General features: G+C 40.4%; 1 pseudogene; it reads left to right on the forward strand.

The window, feature by feature from the left end:
- Positions 1–17,468: 17,468 nt before the first annotated feature.
- On the forward strand, positions 17,469–18,275 carry LOC147419390 (uncharacterized; annotated as a pseudogene).
- The last annotated feature ends 1,474 nt before the right edge of the window (positions 18,276–19,749 follow it).

Here is a 19,749-nt window from a genome sequence, read left to right on the forward strand (position 1 = left end):
GAGGTATGCTACTTACTACCCTTCTGCGCACTTGTATTTTGTGTAGTTGGTCAGTACCAAGCGAATAAGGTAAGGTCACTTAGTCCGAAGTGCCCTATTTGCTTGGTACTGACCAAAACAAAAGTTAAGTGATGTCTGCTAGTACATAGGTCAATACTAAGCAAATAAGGGGAAGGTAACCCCTGCTTGTTGCAGATTTAGGGTTTTCCTTTGCCAAATACGCCTTTTGATTTCGGTCCTGTGTGCTTTAATTTGCTGTAGTTGGTCAGTACCAAGCGAATAAGGTAAGGTCACCTAGTATGAAGGGTCCTATTCGCTTGGTACTGACCAAAACAAAAGTTAAGTGATGTCTGCTAGTACAGAGGTCAATACTAAGCAAATAAGGGGATGGTAACCCCTGCTTGTTGTGGATTTAGGGATTTTTTTTGCAAAATACGCCTTTTGATTTTATAAGAAAGAAACAAAATTACAACTGAACACCGGGTTTGAGTTACAAAACACTTCAGACTTTACAAAGAGTGGCCTATTAATTTCCAGGGGGTTTAGGGTTCACAACCAACTTATCTCTTCGCAAAGCATGTTTGCAAAGTTAATGGCTTCCTCATATTTACTGGCTAGCTCAAGCACTTCATCCTTAATTTCCTGAAGCCAATTAATGATTGCCTCCATAGAGCCATTCTCGACGAGCAATCGATGCATGTCTTCAGGCCTTCTTGCTTCTAGAGAGTTTTTAAGGATTGAGACCCTCTGCCTGATGATCAGCATTTGCTACAGCTTCAGGCTAGCATCCTGCACAGAGCATTTAGCAAGTAAGCTCTTCAAACTAGGAGCTTGGAAATTGGGAGCAGAAAGCAAAGAATTACCAGCAACTTACCTCGAGAATTGACTCCCGTGTTGACAGCAACCACTCCTGAGCTATGTCGGTAGAGAAAATTAAAGGTAACATCGGGGGAGGGCCAAGGGGGGACCTCATGAGGAGGGCCCAGATGCGGTGTTGCTGGCGCTGCGGGAGTATACCTTGGAAAGGCATCGCTACTATCCTAAGCTTCTTTTAGTTGTTCTGCAAAACCCTGAGGGAGGTTCTGAAACAACTGCTTCTTAAATAGACTTTCAGACAAGCCTAAAAAGCAGAGCCTGGGCATGAGGTTTCATGAGAGGGTGGTACTGCCATGAGGTTTCATGAGAGGTGGACGTGGGAGAGAGAATCAATGGTATCATCCCCCCGATATTAGGGGAGGTGATCGGAGGGAACGACATGACAGTTAGAACCGCATCGATTTAAGATCTCCTTCACATTGCTATTTTGTATTAGCGGATGCAAACCTGTTCGCTTGCTTGTACACTTTTCTGAGGTCACCACCCAACGAATAAGGTATTTTTTTCAGGGGCTGCAAACCTGTTCGCCTGGTAGTGATCTCAGAAAATGTAAGTGATATTTGCTATTACTATTTTTGAAGTCACTACCGAGCGAATAAGGCAAGGCAAACTCTTTCCTATGCACCTATTTGCTGCTCGGTAGTGACCTCAGAACATATAAGTCATGTCTACCATTACTATTTTCTGAGGTCACTACCGAGCGAATAAGGCAAGACAACTCTTTCCTATCCATCTTTTTGCTTGGTACTGACCTTTCCTTAAATCTGAAGTCCCTTGTGCTGACAAATGAATTGTCTTTTGGTGTTATTGTATTTGTAGAGATGCCTCGTGTTAAGGCCTGCGCTAGGAGGGCAATAGGTGAATCTTTGAATGCTCAAGCAAGAAGACGCCGATATGAGGCGCACAGAGGTGTACTGCAAGAGCTGCACAGGATAGAACGACACGTTCAACTTGCTATTCCACGTCTCCCTTTCCAGCGAGTAGTGCGGGAGATTTGAGAGCAGTGGAGAGTCGGCATGCAATGGGCTATTTGCTGCTCGATAGTGACCTCAGAACATATAAGTCATGTCTACCATTACTATTTTCTGAGGTCACTACCGAGCGAATAAGGCAAGGCAACTCTTTCCTATCCATCTTTTCGCTTGGTACTGACCTTTCCTTAAATCTGAAGTCCCTTGTGCTGACAAATGAATTGTCTTTTGGTGTTATTGTATTTGTAGAGATGCCTCGTGTTAAGGCCTGCGCTAGGAGGGCAATAGGTGAATCTTTGAATGCTCAAGCAAGAAGACGCCGATATGAGGCGCACAGAGGTGTACTGCAAGAGCTGTGCAGGATAGAACAACACGTTCAACCTGCTATTCCACGTCTCCCTTTCCAGCGAGTAGTGCGGGAGATTTGCGAGCAGTGGAGAGTCAGCATGCAATGGGCTAACAGTGCACTCCTCTGCCTTCAAGAAATTGCTGAGGACTACCTCGTGGAATTCTTCAGCGATGGATATATCTTGGTTGCCCATGCACACCGGGTCACTATCATGCCGTGGGATTTTGATACTCTTCGTAGGCTTCATTTCCACTACGATGGGCTTCTTCAACCAGTACCAATCCGGGATAGTAGAACCATGGATATTCTCAACATCCCCCCTCTCCATCCTTGTGCACGACAGACAGAGCCGTCTAGGGCTGAAACAAACAGCAGAAGGACCCGATCACGGGTCGAGAGAAATGACACAGATGGGCAGGCTGAGATAGCCGCAGAGGGCCAAGAGCAAGCCAGAGTGGACCCCGAGGCAGTCATGGAAGAAACAGAGACAGTTATCGAGGATCCAGCTAGACACCAAAATGAGCAAGTCATGGAGGATCCGCAGCCCATCGTGGATGATGAGGGACAAGAGCAGGTCAGGGTGCAGCCTGAGGCATCTATGGAGCAACCAATATTGAAGGAAAATGATCCGGAGCCTGAGGCTGTTAGGGAGGAGCTTGAGGCAGCCAGGGAGCTAGCTCAAGAAAGGGAAGGGCAAGGCTTTGCATCAGAAGGGCCATCCAACGTATCGGATGAGTCAATTATTTTAGAGCAAATCAACGAGGAGAATGAAGAGGAGTTGAGAATTTTGTTGAGCTCAGCGCCTCTGCATGCGCACATACAGCTGCCTGCAAAGTCAGAGGAGGCCTGCATTACCAACCTCGATAATGTAGACTTCATGTGCATGCGCAATTTCACCGACTCGCTCGCAACAAATGAGGTCGTCAATGTTGCTTTGTGGTAATTCTCATGCTCTTTAATTCTTATGCTCATTAAATGGGTCTCTATCGAGACATGGGTCAATACCAAGCGAGACAGTGGGTAATGAAATTGAATTTTGGTACTACTCGCTCGGTATTGATCCATGTCTCTGTGGCAGTTGCCAAGTTTTTCTTTATAATGGTTCACTACCTTAAAGACATGGGTCAATACAAAGCGTGTCAGTTGTTTATGGAATTGGAATCCGCCGCTGACTCGCTCGGTATTGACCCATGTCTTTAAGGTAGTCGTCAAGTTCTTCATTTCAGCCAAGACAATGGTCAATACCAAGCAAATCAGTGGCGTATGGAATTCGATAGCTGCCCCACTCGCTCGGTATTGACTCACTTGGTGTTCAAGTCTAATCTTTGCCATTTGTTCATGTTAGCCACGCTGTTTCGCTTCTGCCCCCTGAGGTTCAAGAGAAAGTATACGTAATAGATCCGCTGATATCGCCATATCTGCAGAACAACTCAGTTTCCTTTTTGAGTCTGATGAACTGGTTTAGCAGAGTCAACTTTGATCTAGCGCGCTTTCTGCTCACTGCGTATAATCAATCGTGAATATATTCTTGCCTTGTAAAAAACATCTTGCATTGCGAATCTCTCCTAATCTTTGATGGTGTCTTTGTAGTGATCATTGGAGTCTGATGTAATTTGACATGGAAGCTAAGATTGTTTACTACGCACGCAAACTCTAGGCAAAGCAGGGCATTTCACGGTCGTGTAAAAACGTAAGGTCTATTTGGGTACATTTGGAAAGCAGTGTAGTGTCTCTTTGGAATGTGTTGCTGACTCAAGTGGTTATGTATGTAGTGCCGCGAAAAAACTTGTATGTTGTGTAGAGCATCTTTTGTTAGAACATGATCTAGGAAATGTAGTCAAGCACGAACGGGTAACCGTGCCCACGCAGACTGATGACTATAGCTGTGGCTGGCGAACCTGTTTAAATTCCGTGTTGCTCATCAGTCAAATTATGGATATACCGAACGTAAGTAATTTGCTGTTTTATTGTTTGCTGCAACGTATGTATGAAGCAACAGATGTCTGTATCACGCTTCTACAGGAACTTCAATTACATAACTACACCAACAACGATGTGCGACATTTTTCTGTAATGGCCATCCAACATATTATAATCTTGGTAAACAGAGGCACAAGAGAGGAAGCGGCGAGAGCTGACGAGTTCGAAGAGGCTCGCATTAACAAAATGACCCAACGCCACAATCAGACTGAAGAAGAAGCTCGAAATATGCAAGAAGCAATACACCAATATTATGCGGACGCCGCAGAAGTAGAGGAATGGGCTGCACGTCGACGGCAAGAGCAAGAACAGTGGGAAGCTTCACAGGTGCAAGAAGCATGGGAAGCCATGGAAGAGGCCCATGATTTCGAGCGACGCGAAAGGATGCCCGAGACCAGCTTCCCCAGAGGCACAGGTAGCAGCAACCAGAGCAAAGGGTAGGGGAGCAACCGGAGCAGAGGGCAAGGGACGAGTGGCACAAACCGGGGGAGAGGACAGTAGCCGGGAAAGGGAGCAAATTACTTTTGACAGAAACAACACAATATGTAAAGTTTTGAAACATTGAAAATTTACATTTTTGAAACATTGTTTGACCGCCAAAAAATATCTCTGCATTAGTCATTTTGAAGAGTACATCATGGTTTGCATGGCATCAAAGCTCTTTGCGTGCACAAGGTATGTGACCTAGCTTCCGATGGAAGCAATTAAGTGAAGTGTATTTGTTATGGACTCCTTGCACAATGTTGTTTTCTCCTTGTGCCTTGGAATCTGAAAAGAAGAAAAAGTTAGATTCAGTCATAGTGTATTAAAGACAATCAAAATTTATCGATTTAGTAAGCACCTTTCTATTGTTGAGACTGAATGCATACAATTCCGGCAAAAGTGGAAGTTCTTCACATGTAAGATCTATCCTAAGCTGTGCCAGAGTTGTGCTTGACATTGTCTCCATCACAGTAAGTAGGCTGTCTCGAAAGTAGAGCTCCATTGATAAAGGTTTGTTCTCGAGGTTGTTCTCTGTATCTTGGTCGAGTGGAATAAGCTGCCCACTAAGAAGATGATATCTAATATAGTAAAACGATACTAAGAAATTTTGAGAGCTTATAATGAACTTGCAAATTATGGACTTCTTTTGCAAAATACAGATTTTGTTCTGTGATTGTTTCCTATCCCAGTTATCATCTAAAAAGTCCAAACAGCTCTTAGACTTGAAAATGAACATTGTTGCGGTAGTTCTTATTTGCTCATCGAAGAAAAAGTATGCAAACACTTCAAGAGGCATAAATATTGCGAGCCGAACTATTTTTGTGGCAATTGAATACTTGAGGGACTTTTGTATATCCTGAAACAACTTATTCCTGAAGCTTTCACTAGTTTGCGAAGTAGGCAGGGACCAATCCTTGCTGTCAAAGGATGGAAGTGACAAAGGAGCTACACAACCCCAACCAATGAAAGTTCTCGGTTCCACATATGACATATCATAAAAGAAAATTCCATTATCTGCAAGTTCCTTGTGTTGTCTTCCTCGGTATATTTGCTCACCAATAAATGCATGGAAAGCATCAAAAATCCCAACTATACTCTCAACTGGTTGCCAATCTGTCCTATTCGATGGATAAATATCTGAAACATACCAAAGATGATATCCACCACTTAATATTCGAATATAATCATGCACTAAGCGAGATGCTGAAATAACTTACAGTTGGGTCGATGCCTTGGAAAACTTGGAGGAGATGTTTGCAACCTTAAGTCTGCATGCTGGAAAGCATGTTGTATGAGGACCTCTTTCACCCGCTTGCTTTGTGCACACACTTTAAAATCTTTAACTTGACCCTTGAAAGCCTCCACGAAATCATTACGTTGCCTCCTCTTCCTCCTCCTAGTTTGCAGTAGAACCCAACTTTCGATAGTTATACGAAATGGAATCCATGCTTGATCGTCTGTAGTATAACTGTTAAAAATGCTAACAGAGTCAATGGTAGTGCTAAGCCTTCGAGAAGTAGACATGGTGTGCAGTAGAATGAATACACAGAAAGGTTAGCGCAAATATAAAAAAGGGAAGAAGTTTTGAGAGGGAAGCAGAGCTACTCAAAGTCATATTTGGGCGGGAACAAAGTACTAGATAGAGTCTTCAATGAAAGTTCTGAAATTCCTCGGTACATAGTTAGTACGACTTACAACATTTATGCCTTGAAAGCGTGAAATTGTGCAATTTGATGAACCAAAATAAAATTTCCTCCCTTTTTAAAAAAAGAGCTTGACTCCAAAATGTCGATTTTCAACGTAACGTTAGCCTCTTCCTCATTGGTCGAGCGCCACTCTCTCTCTAGAACTGAAAGGCTCAAAAGTGAGTCCAACTTTCTCCTAATGGGAAGGTAACTATTATTAAATCTAGCTAAATGAAATCTAATTATGGATCTTTTTCATTTTCACTCTCATAGTTTGATATAATGTCTTTACTAGGAAAGACAACGTTCTTCTTACTATATGGATCATAATCTTCAAATCCATTGATAGCTAGCTATAGAGCTATTTACATGGTTGTCCTTATTAAAATGTTGGAGTTATATTAAACTTCTAATCATAGTAGTATATTCAATTCCCCTTGAGTGGATGTTGCAAGCACTTAAAGGCTGGTTGATCAAGGTTGATGCTATTTGAGGCCCTATTGATATGGAATAAGAGAATTGCATCTTAGCTTACTCCTGATAAAAATTGCCCACCGGTGAGGATACCAAGAATAAAAGGTTGATAGAGATTTGTATGAACACCACAAGTAAAAATGATAATTAAAAAAAAAATAAAAAATTAGAACCATGCTCCCCATCAAACTAATAAAATTTGAGAGAAATTGTTGTAAATACTAATGGTACTTGAGTTTTTAAAATTTGAGGAATATTGAGGGGATTGGGTTAATTAGAACTAGTAGACATTATGAGCCTTGTTCATTAATAGGCAGCAACTAGCTTACTAATGCTAACAAGACATGAAGTTAGTCTTTCTTTGAATTAGGTAAGATTTTTGTATTACCTGTACAACATTGTTGATGACTCTTATAGAATCTACTAACATTTAGGTACGGCCTAGTTCAGTAATCTGACCAATGCTAACAAGACATAAAGTTAGTCTTTCTTTGAATTACCAGTACAACATGATTGAGCCTTTTACACTGGTTGATGACTCTAATAGAATCTAACGATCAATAATTTTGCACTTGATGAGGATGCTAGCAATGAAATGTAACCCAAAAGGGGTTGATGAAAACATAGGATTGTAAGTTTCATTGGTTTACTACCAATTCAAGATCAGTCCATTCACACAAAAAATGCAATGCCATTCCCTTGGGGAGATATTTCTCAAAAAAAGCGTTATGCTTCATTTTTTTCCACTTTTGAGACATAGCTAGATGTCCTGGCTATCCCTCTTGCTAACTTGCCAACTCACTGTCAAAACATGCCTAGTTTTGTTGAATGTTATACAGTCAAAAAATGCCCAACTTTATTGAATGTTGGGTATCAATTCTTCCACCATGAATCAACGCATTCTTCCACCAATCAACGCTTAGAGCTTCTAATTTTTTTACAATTAGAGCTTTGGCTTCAAATGTGTGCATTGAGTGTACTCATTAGTAGCCCATCTCATTTTTAGCGGCTTTGAGAGCCATTCAAAGGGTCTAGATTTTGTACAAGCTCATTGAGCCTGATTTACTGGTGCTTTGAAATGGAAACCAAAATAGGGTTGGTGAAGATGAAGGTTCAAGGGCATACACTAACAATTTTGAAATCCAAACGAATAGGTTTAGAGAGGAAAACGCTCACCGAGGTCCCTCAACTTGCATTTCCAAACAAAGAGCAAATAGGATCGGTGAAGAAAAAGCTGGAAAATCAAGCTTACCGAGGGTCCCCAACTTGCATTTCCAAGCTCCCCAAAAAGCTGGAAAATCAAGCTTACCGAGGGTCCGTTAAGACATAGCTCACCAAGGGTCTGCAACTTGCGTTTCCAAACGCAAATCAAATTCCTCCACTGAAGAAAAAAGGTTTGAATCAAAAGATTAACTTGATGCCAAAGGAGACAGTCTCATTTGCTTGCACCGCAAACCGTGCCATGCAAAAGCATTTTCTTGCACCACATAACAGTTCTACACACATGCAAGAGCTTCAATCGCGACATTGATGAGTACCTGTGATCCGCACCCAAGAGCTTATGATATTGTGGCCCTTCGAACTGAGAACTATTAATGGGAATTTAATTCGTTTTGGCCATGTTATTGCCCATGCACGTTGGTGTAGGTTGAGTCATTAGTAGGAGTAGCTAGACTTGATACGGAGGGTAGCCGAATGCTCACGCAAGCAGATCATAAGGGCCAGAGAGAGAGACAGAGAGAGAGAGTTCCAAATAGCAGTAGTAGGTCAAAGGTTCCAGTTACAAGCATGTAAGAGTTGATTGTCAGCAACTCGATGGGGTTTAATAGTGAAGGGGCTTCATGCATCTTTTGACTGTAAACGATGAGGTTGAAGTAGGCGATCAGGGCCTCAATTGGTAGGGTGCCTGCTGATTTCATGTAGGAATTCATTAGGGAGCAAAGAGAGCCGTGTTGCTAGCTACGGAAATGATTAGCAGTGTTGCTAGTTGCTGGAATGATTGATCTTTACCAGGCTCTTCCACATTGCATTTCGAAACGCAACCCAAATGGGTCTAGTAAAAATATGCAAAAAAGTTGCCAAAAGACGATTGGCGCCATGGCGGGTGGTTTATGGGCTGGGCTGATTTGGGAGCATGAGAGTCCCAAAATAGTGTTCGAGAAAAATGCGTCTCAGCTTAATATCATGTCTCACCTCTTGCATTCAAATCTTACTATCCTTTAACAACATTTGCATCCACTACAACTCTAATTAGGAGCACAATCAAGGACCATGGGTTGCTGATAGCTATAATGGCCATGCATGTGTGTACAACTCCAATATACCGTCAATTGGTAAGCGATCATGAAATTAATGTCTAGGAGGCATCTTGTTAGACCTATAACAAGCAACTCCTCATCAATTGCCCGATAAATAGGTCTTCATGGCGACTAGCTGTAGGGTCAAACCTAGGATTGCATGGATTGGCAGGCTTCAATGTGATTCTAAGCACCCCTGAGTAGCTGCTATCGCAGTGGCAATCAGTCAGAGCACATGACGGCCTATAGCATAAAGTTGCTATCTTCTTCTGTTGGCCGACCTACAACAAAGAAGCTGTGTATACCGATGGCAAGAGAGAATGTCTGTGTAGGTGGCATGGGCGGAGGTGGTATGAGAAGAAAGAAAGGAGGTGCTAGAGGGGATTGAAGCTGGCCATGAAAGCTTCCACCAGTACGTGCAGGAAAAGAATGCACCAGATGAAGTGGTGGAGGGGACGGTGCAGTGCAACAAGGGAGAGGTGGAGGTCGCAGGGAGGAGGAGGGGATGTGTTGCATCTTTGCAAATATGTAGCTCTCAATGCAACTTTAGACCTAAAATAGCGATCTACAAGTTGAAGTCGGTGCAACTTTATGCCTAAAATGGCGACTTACAAGTCACCTTGCTCAAGCATCCATTGGGTTGTGCTTTGAGTTCTATTCATTGGAACATAATCAATTTGGTATTATCCGGATTTGAGGGTGTCAAGGGGGGCCTTGGGCCATGGCAGAGCCCCATGACAACACTTTCACTTGAACTGAAATACGATGCAAACCATCAAGGACTTTTGTATTGCAATTAACGGAGCCTTTACCTAAAATCTCCTCATATGGAGGTGTATTCATTTGTAGAGTTGTCCCATGTAGGCTTTGTCTTAATGTTGGGAGTGATTGAGTTTGTTCCATCCAAGAGGGAAGCGAGAGCAAAATGGCAACAATGGCTATGGTGTGAGAGCCTCTTGTAACATGTCTGACCTTCTAAAGACGGGCCTAGACTCTTGCCTCTATCTTTCTTTATGACTCCCCTCCCTCTGCTCGTGTGAGTACCCCTACATTCCATGTGACCTACCGCGTCCTGCTACATTTGCTTTCCACCAATCACCTGTTGTGCCGCTCTATTTACAAGTTACACTAGGTAGTGGACAAGCATCCTTGGCATTGAGATGGATTGTGTTGTCACGGCCAACCCAACCCTATTTTTGAACAACCCTCCCACCTTGCTACTAGCTTGTGCCCAATGTAGGTCTTTCCTCATCGATTGGCTATTCAGCCTACGACACTGCAAATCGCTCATAGTCTTTTCATGTTGATTTTTTAAGGGCATCCTCTACGGCCCACTTTAATCCACGTCACACATGACAATCTATCATGTGTGATAAGGGCCTTAATGGTTAAGCACTCTAGGTAGATGAGGGATGTTAGACATGAGTGTGTGCAATCCAACATTTTATTTTATTTTCTGGGGGCGAGGGGGGGTAGCCTACGATTGTTTTTTAGTATGGATGCCAACCAACACCATGTCCGCCGACTCAAGCTCACACACATCAAATACGTCTCTGAAGTAAAATTTTCATTTTCCATCAATGTGTTTGTAAATTGTTGCTCATTCATTGAATTTCTTTTTTCATGGTTGTCCGACAATGTTTGTGAATCCACCCTTAGGCTTAATAGTTCCCACAATTTTCTTATGAATATATCATAAGCTTCCCCATAGTAAACACCCTAGATGTACAAGTAGATTACGAGACCTCACTTCCAACTTATCTCTTGGTTCCACTAAGGAAACCAACTTAATCACTTCCAAAGTTGACCTTCTGCTTGACAAAAACTCTATAGAACATCTCTACATGTGAATATAGTTGGAAACTTGGGATGTCGTGACCCTCTTTGACCCCCCCATCTTCTTCAATGTTAAGATCTACTTTCAAAACATTCTATGTGATTGTGTCAACCGCACTCTGATAAAAAGTTCTTCCATTCATACGTAAGCTTCCAAGATGAGCTTTCTCCTCAGTGGCACCACATATCTAGCTAGGTGCAATATGGGAACATTGAGATGTAGCCCTAAAGGGACAAAGTTGACAGCTAGGTGAAAAAAGTCCTACATATAAGAACGTGATAAAAATATTTCTGATGGAGGTTGGTATAGCAAAAGGTTTCATAACTTCTTTATGATAGCGACAGCGTGTCTCACATATATAAGAAATGTTTTATTGTTAAGTATTGTGCTAGATAATAATTTGGATTGGGCAACGACCAAGTACCTAGATTTTTTGTTAGAAAGTGTGTGTGTGTGTGTGTGTGTGTGTGAGTGAGAGAGAGAGAGAGAGAGAGAGAGAGAGAGAGAGAGAGAGAGAGAGAGAGAGAGAGAGAGAGAGAGAGATGCTTTTCAACAATGTCAAGAGAACATGACAACCCTTTCAAAGAGAAGATAAAAACCCCCTCAAATGTCTTGTTCATAGAGTAATTAGCCTTAAACAAAGTAATTAAGTAGCAATTGAAATCTAGTTGTGCTCATAGCGCATATAAACACAAAGTAAAAATATGACATAACATGCATTCCACGAACACCTTCCTACACCAAGGTCTAGATCTATATTCCAACTTTTCAACGTCATTTGTGTTATCCTAGATAAAATCCTCACATACTCTTAGAACATCTTGATTGGGATGGGTCATATGTAACCTTATCATTGCTTTTGTTTTCAATGTGTCACTTTACATCAATGGAGCTTAGTGTCAACTTTGCTCAACTTTAATAACATGATGGCTAGAGTATCCTTGAAGCTTGTAGTGTTGCTTACTATTCCAAGGAATTCAATAATCAATTGATAAAGTAATAGCGGTAATCAATTATGTGTCTTTTTGTGTTGTAATTGATTAAAGGCTTTTGTGATCAAGGTATTGGAAAACTTACTCACTACTTGCTACTCGCTTTTTTCCCCTTGCTCACTTTCCATCGCTCTTTAAATGATAGCACCCCTTTTTTTGTGATGCTGGAGCAACTAGGACATCTGTGAACCTTTCACAATTAACCCCAACTTCTCCCGTGTGAATGTCACACAATTCTTTCTTAGATCGTGTGTGGCCAGAGTGGTTTCCTTGGAGGAGAAATCTACAGGTTGTTGCTGGACAAATTGGGTATACAACATCTTTGCAAAGTAAAAGGCACAATTTGTGAGAAATTTTCATTGTGTAGGGGATTCCTGAACACCTCTAAGTAGGTCTTTTTGCCGTTTTCTCTTATCTCTTGATGTTGACACTTCAATGTTTTCCACCCATCTTTCTTGATCTCGGAGTCATCGCACGGCCATATAGCCTTTATCATTTCTTTTGCCACTTCTTTGTTGATAACCTTCCATTGTGCATGGTTTGGACTTGCCCATTTGGATAGTTAATGGGCTGTATTCATTTCTTGTTGCATTGACATGCCATGTGCATGCAGCTTCATGCACTGAAATGCATTGATGGTGCTTGATTTTGCTTGGCCATATTTCACGTAAATTCTAGCGATCACAAATTATATAAGTATTAATCATCTTTATTTGTATAATAAAGGTTCTCTCAAATATGTACATCTTCATGTCTTAAGTTGACGAGCCTAGTTAGACTATGGTTAGACCAAAGAAAGTAGATTGTGTTCATTGTCCATAATAACGTACATGTAGAGACAATTCACTGAGAAACGCTTCAATTCGCTTAAACAGACGCAGCGTTCAAAAATAGAGAATGCATAGATAACCATAGATAGTAAACCAATATAAGCACCCACTTTGCAATAAGCAATTATAATTTTAATTGTCACACCGAATAAAAAGTCGGCCATAGTTCAATTAATGGTCGTTGAATAAGGCTAGGATTTGTTTTTAATTGCTCTTTAAAAAATTAAAAAATGTTCTTTGATCTTTGCACTCCCTCAACCTCATCCATGTGTCCACTTTTTGTTGTATAGCATTATTTGCATCCTAGTCTAGATGATGAAATACTTCATTTTTGAAATACCCTCCTACTGCATGCCAAACATCTAACATCATCTCTAGGAGATAACCAAGGGCATAAATGTCACTGGACTTGGTGTATGCATCATTATACATCAAATCATATCTCGCAAGTGCAGTCCATGGTCTCTTCAAAAATTCTTCTTTGTTGGTATACTTCCAATGCCCACCTCTCTTAGTTTTTCCACCACAATATATGTTGCACAATTTGTAAGGCCCCCATATGAGGAGAAGCCAATGGTGCACGTATATTTGGTGGATTTCAGCTTTGCATGCTGATGAGATTTTTAATTGTGATCGTGGATGGTATGAAGGAAATTCAGGGCCAACTTCAAGACTTTCTATTCATCGGAATATTTATTTTCTTTGGAATGTATTGGCCAGTTGACGGTCGAAAGACAATCGAAAAATGACTGTACGGTATCCAATGGCCAGTGGTGTTTGGCCGGTGGCTAGATTTCAATAGCCAATGGCCGAGTTCTAGGCAAACTTGTCTTCCCAAAAGCGGCTACACTTGGGCACATGGGAGAGTCCTACTTGGACTTGGTTACCTAACGACGGCTACACATGGGCATTTAGAGGCTCTCTTACATCTAAATAAGGAGGCCTTCTCCATGAGTATTTTCAGCACTACACATTATGCCATCACTATGTAATAGTGTGCTAGTCTAAAGTTTTTCATTTGACACTAATCTACTTTGCATCATGTATCTCTCTACTCTCCTTGCTACTAGATCCTTATTGTATTCCGTTTCTTACATGCTTTTCCTCTATCCTTTGCTTCCTTGACTGCTTCTGGGAGAAAAATTGCATTGCATATATAATTATTTGTTTCTTGCTTACTTGAGGTTATAAGTAGCATGCCCTACTTGATAATGCCGACACAAGGTCGATTTGTTTGTGTAAAATCTAGCATCACATTAAATGGGTGCAGATCACAATGCACGATGCTAGTTGAGTGGGTGGTTGCGATGTCCTCTACCAATACATGCAATTTTTTTTGACATTTGTTAAATCACCATTCTAAAACATGCATGCTTTACCTTTGATGTCTCTAAATTTGGTGCTGGCAGTGATCTCCAACCATCTTGGAGCCTATGCTTATGGGATCGAAATGTGCTTTCTGAAAATGGTAGCAAACACACTATGTCTTCAAGAGAGACTCCATTGTAGTATGGGAATAGAGAGATCCATGGAGCTTCTGTGGTGAACCCAATGCATCACACAATGGAGGGATGCAAGATTTTCATAGCTTGGTTTGTGTGGAAGTTGTCAAATTTTTCCTATGCTCCTTCTTTGTACCATTTGCCAACGTAACTAATATGATCAGGAAAAAAAGAAATACTTTTGATATTGTATAGACTGCATACACCAAATGATCCAACACCGATTCTTGAGCCTTCCACTAGAGCTTCATGGGGGATGTCAATAAGATGTGCACACCTAGCATTTAGTGCCATGCGTATAATTGTACCAGTGCCATTGGCATCTGACCTCCCACCAATGTCTATCAACGCATATTATGCAATCTTTACTCACTTTGGTAGAGCGGATTGATCATGAAATTAATATCTCTTCATCTTTACTTTTTGTTCTTGCCATTGTTTGTCCATAGCTTCATCTTTTCCATGTTGCACATGGGAGGAATGTCTTCTTTTAAATCTTAGCAACAAACTTTCATGCTGCTCAACACTGTCCTAATCTTGTGATGGGGATCAAATTCTCTGATAGTTGAATGCACCAATAGTTTGTGGTGGCCTTCTTTATGAAATCTGCGCTCCGTATTTTCTCACATAGTGCTAATAAAGTTTTTGATGAAAATATCACTTTCCTTGATTTGTTGAATTTTAGTTTCGGCACAGAGTGAGATTTTGTATATGCACTCTTTACGGATTGCATGCACGATGAAATTTTTTGTTTAAGCATCATCTCTGTAAAGGTTAATTAAGAAAGAACACATATACATTAGAAACATATCTCGCTTGAAAAGACATTTATGTCCAACCATACACATATCTCAGTTGAAAAGATATGTATGTCTAACCATACACATTAAAAACATGTCATACTTAAAACAACCGCACCATGAACCACCAAAACATATACATTAAAAACATTACATGCTTGAAGAGACATGTATGTCCAACTATACACATTAAAAACATGTCATGCTTAAAACAACCGCACCATGAACCGCCATAAACATATACATTAAAAACATTCCACGCTTAAGAAAACATGTATGTCCAAACATATACATTAAACATATCATGCTTAGAACAATTGCACCACAAACCATCATAAGACATATACATTAAAAACAATTCAATCTTAAAAAAAGTATGTCCAACCATATACATTAAAACATGCCATGTCTTTAATAGTGAGGATCACTTTGTTTGGGTTTTTTTAGAGACATATAAATGAGTGTGTGTGTGTGTGTGTGTGAGTGAGTGAGTGAGTGAGAGAGAGAGAGAGAGAGAGAGAGAGAGAGAGAGAGAGAGGATTGAAAATTTCACAATATTATTGTAGGTTTAAGGAGATTTGTTTAGGTTAGAGAGATGAGTTTAAAAAAATTATAGAAATTTGAAGCATAGTATACTGAAAAATTTGTAGAAATTGAAAAATAAGTTGTGATTAGTTGGTTTTACATGAGAAGTATCTTGAGAATTATTTTTAAAATTTCAAGAGTATTTTACACATTTTTAGATGATTACAAGAGATTTTTACACTACATTTTTGTCTCTAAAAATATTTGTAAGATTAGTGTTAAATAATTCAAAAACTTTGGAGAAAATTGCAAGATAATTTACGAAAGCTCAATTAAATATGAGAAGTATATTGACACTCTTTTATATTTGAAAAGAATTTTGGTAATTTTTATAAACTACAAGTGAAACTTGGTGAAATTTGAGGTTTAATATGATGCCCTATTATATATATATGTATATTATGACATAAAAAATATTACAAAATTTGATAGACATGATGGAAATTTATACACAAAATACTCTCACACGATCGCGTTATTGACTAAGTGTTTCTTGTACACACTCCACGTTTATAGCACTCAATTAAACATTAAAAATAAATACATACAATTTATACGGCGTTCATATGACCGGATAAATGACTTGAACGTCACTTTTATGCATAACATGTGCTTCTAAATGAGCGACACCTTTTCAGTCGCGTTACTGATTGAGTGCCACTCAAATCTAAAGTAATTTGAGAAATACGAGCATCATATGGCCGTGTTATAGATTGATGCCCATATATATCGTCTATTTCAAGGGGAATGAAAGTTGACTCACTGAAGTGATACTTTAATTGTCGTGTGGAGTACCCATATGGTGCATCAATACGTACCACAAGGACATTATTTTCCTCGTGTAACAGAGGTAATGTGCTTGTGGTAAGCATTGTTTTGGAGAACGGATAACACACACAACCTCATTGTGTGGCCAACTACTCATTATTGATGTGCCATATGACACAGGGCACGCTACCACACAACGCACAATACCCAACACACTTAAACATATGGGTTGTGTGGTATGCTACTGTCATGAATTGTGATGTAGAGCATGCTTCCACACGACCCCCTCACTCTCTCTCTCTCTCTCTCTCTCTCTCTCTCTCATGGCGATGTACCTACGGAGCAAGGCTCTCTCTCTCTCTCTCTCTCTCTCTCTCTCTCTCTCTCTCTCTCTCTCTCTCTCTCTCTCTCTCTCTCTCTCTCTCTCTCTCTCTCTCTCTCTCGTCTCTTGGGATGGTTTCCTGCGATGTTAAAACTCTCTTCTTCTCCTTCTTCTCTAGATGAGCTCTCCAAATGATGTTTTTTTGGGCCCAAGCACGAGCTTATTTATTCTTTTGCGGGCCCGTTGGGATTTTGTTTTTCCTTGTGGGACCGCTAGGCTTTAATTGTTTTTTGTGACAGGCCTGTAAAGTAACAACAAATTTTCTGTTGGTTTCTAGGTTTCCACCAACCGGCTTGGAAGTGATTACATAACTTGTGATCACGTCAATATGATAATAACACATCTTGATCACAAGAGATTTTAACGTGATTGCATAAATATTAAACCCTTGACTGGTAGAAACCATCCTGGCACTAGTGGAAGCCACCTTGGACATGCAAGAAATGATTCTCGGGATGGGTAGAAACCATACCCCTAGGATGGGTAGAAAGGCCAAGCAGACATGCTAGAAACCATAAGTGGATGCACTTTAAACCAGTAAAGTCAAGGGTAAAAAACATTGACTTGGTGGAAACCTATGGAAACTTGTAAAAAGTAGCTGGGTTTAAGATTTTTCAGTGGGTACGTCAGTCTTGGGTGGTGAAAACCACCAATACAATGGTGAAACACCCAATGTAGTGGTGGAAACCACCAATATAATGCTAGAAACCACCAATACAATGTTGCAAGTCTTATATGTCTCTTGTGTAGGTGTTCTTGAAGGCTCACAAGTAGGGTCATCACAAAAGGTTTTTGGTACACAACATTCAAGAGTTTTCATGACACCCAAAGAATTCCCAAAGTGCAAGGTGTGAGTCCCAGTGGCACCCCAAGTAGTCTTTAATGCAAGGTTTGAGCGCCAATGAAGCATCAAGCCTAGCAACTAGTGATGGCTTCGGTAAGAGCAACATGGAGGTTGGTGAGAAATATTTGGATGCTATCATCGATGGCATTGAGAAGTCATGACAGCACGCATCATATGAGAAGAACCAAGAGTCTCCCATTGATGTGATTCTCTAGAGATTATTGTCCTCCAAAAATAAGTGCACTAATCAAGTGAAGCATAATGGTACTACTAGTACTCCACCCTTTCTAAATCCTAGAGCTTTTCAAACTATATTATGTACTTACTGCTGTCTTTTTGTCCATACAAAGCCAAAACATAAGAGACAACGCTTGGAAGTGGGAGATGCAAAAACAGTCACTAAAGAAGGAGATCCCAATCTCATCCCAATGAAAGGGAGAGGCCATATGTGGAGATGGTTGAGAAGTCATCACTAGACGTTGGTGAGAAAGATTTGGATGTTGTTGTCAATGGAGAATTCAACATAGCAAACATCATGTACAAAGGTCCAAGAATATCCCATTGATGTGACTCTCTAGAGATTTTTGTCTTGCAAGAAGAAGCACACTGATCAAGTGTAGCATAGTGGTACTACTCGTAGTCCACACTTCCTAAACCCTAGAACTTTACAAATTGCATTATGTACTTATTGCTATCTTTTTTGTCCATGTAGAGCCCCAAAAGAAGAGACGGGGCATGGAAACAGGACACACAAAAATAGTCACCGAAGAAGATCTCAAACAAAGGGAGGGGCAGATGTGGAGATGGATAACCTGGGGGGTCCACTTAAAAATATGTAAGTGTAGCATGTGAGTTCACCCAGAGTTTTTTTTATATTCCAAAGAGTTATAGAATTACATGTACAAGAGGGGTTTAAAAATGAAAATTTAAAAAAAGAATACAGGTTTATGAAGGAAGAGGGGACTTTCGTAAAAAGCTTTCCTCATGAGCATGAAATGCTTGTAGAATCTCAGTACACAAAAATATGCATAGATGTGCAACTCAAAGGCCCTATAAGCATAGTGTGCATTAGCATGTGAGCATAAAGTACATGTTGTGATATCAATACATAGTTTTTGTATGCCAGTGTGAAACTAAAACGCCTCTTGTAATTCCAATGTAGCACCTACTACCTTTTGGAATTGAATATTGCTTTTTGTCCATTTCCTTTGTTTGACTCAAGTGTTCTTAAATTGGTATTTAAAATTTATTCTAAATAGTTGGGCATTTTGGTTGTTCATAACACGTAGATCATGTGATTATTCAGTTTTTCCATACTGGTGAAGGTGTAAACACTAAATTATGCAAGAAATGATGCTCGTAAACATGCCATTACAAAGGAGAAGAAACTTGCATTGTTTCCCAAAAAATTCTCAAGGTGTGGAAAATTAGAAAGGCCAAGAGGCTCAAAAGATAGAGACTTGAGTCCAAGAAGTTCCTAGAGCATTTGATAATGTGCATGAGGAAGATTAAAGAGTACTTTGATAACATACATCCCTCTAGGGATGTCATTTTGTTGAGTGGTATCCTCTACCGCACCCAATATGGTGCCAAAGCTGAAGGAATACAATAAGCGAGCCCTCATACTTGATTTGAATGGCCTATTGGTTACCATTGTAGAGACCCACTTTGGTGAAAAGCCTCTTGCATATGCAGGAGAAATGGTAAATTACACATGTAGCCACCGCTCCTGAGAAGTGTATTGTCGCAAAGACAGCCATAGGTTCTGGGATTGGTGCATTAGATTTTTTGATGTGTTTATATGGAGCAGTTGCATGACCCCTAAAGTGAAAGGAACTCTAGATAGTGTCTTTAAATCATAGCGGCCTTGTCTATCAGGTGTTATGTCAAAGCCAAATTGCACAAGTGTGTCTTGGGCTGATGCACAATAAGCTTTTTTTCTTCAGAGACTTGAAGGTATTTTGGAGAAAAAATCCACATTTTAGGCCCGACAAAACTCTTATCATTGATGATAGCGGATACAAAGTGTGCGTGAGAACAATTAAGGAACTTGGCTTCTTGCTCTCAAGTTGGAGGAGAGGGAAATGGAGGCGA

The sequence above is a fragment of the Adiantum capillus-veneris genome, chromosome 29, assembly GCF_014529385.1.
Source record: "Adiantum capillus-veneris isolate H3 chromosome 29, ASM1452938v2, whole genome shotgun sequence".
Classification (NCBI taxonomy): Eukaryota; Viridiplantae; Streptophyta; class Polypodiopsida; order Polypodiales; family Pteridaceae; genus Adiantum; species Adiantum capillus-veneris.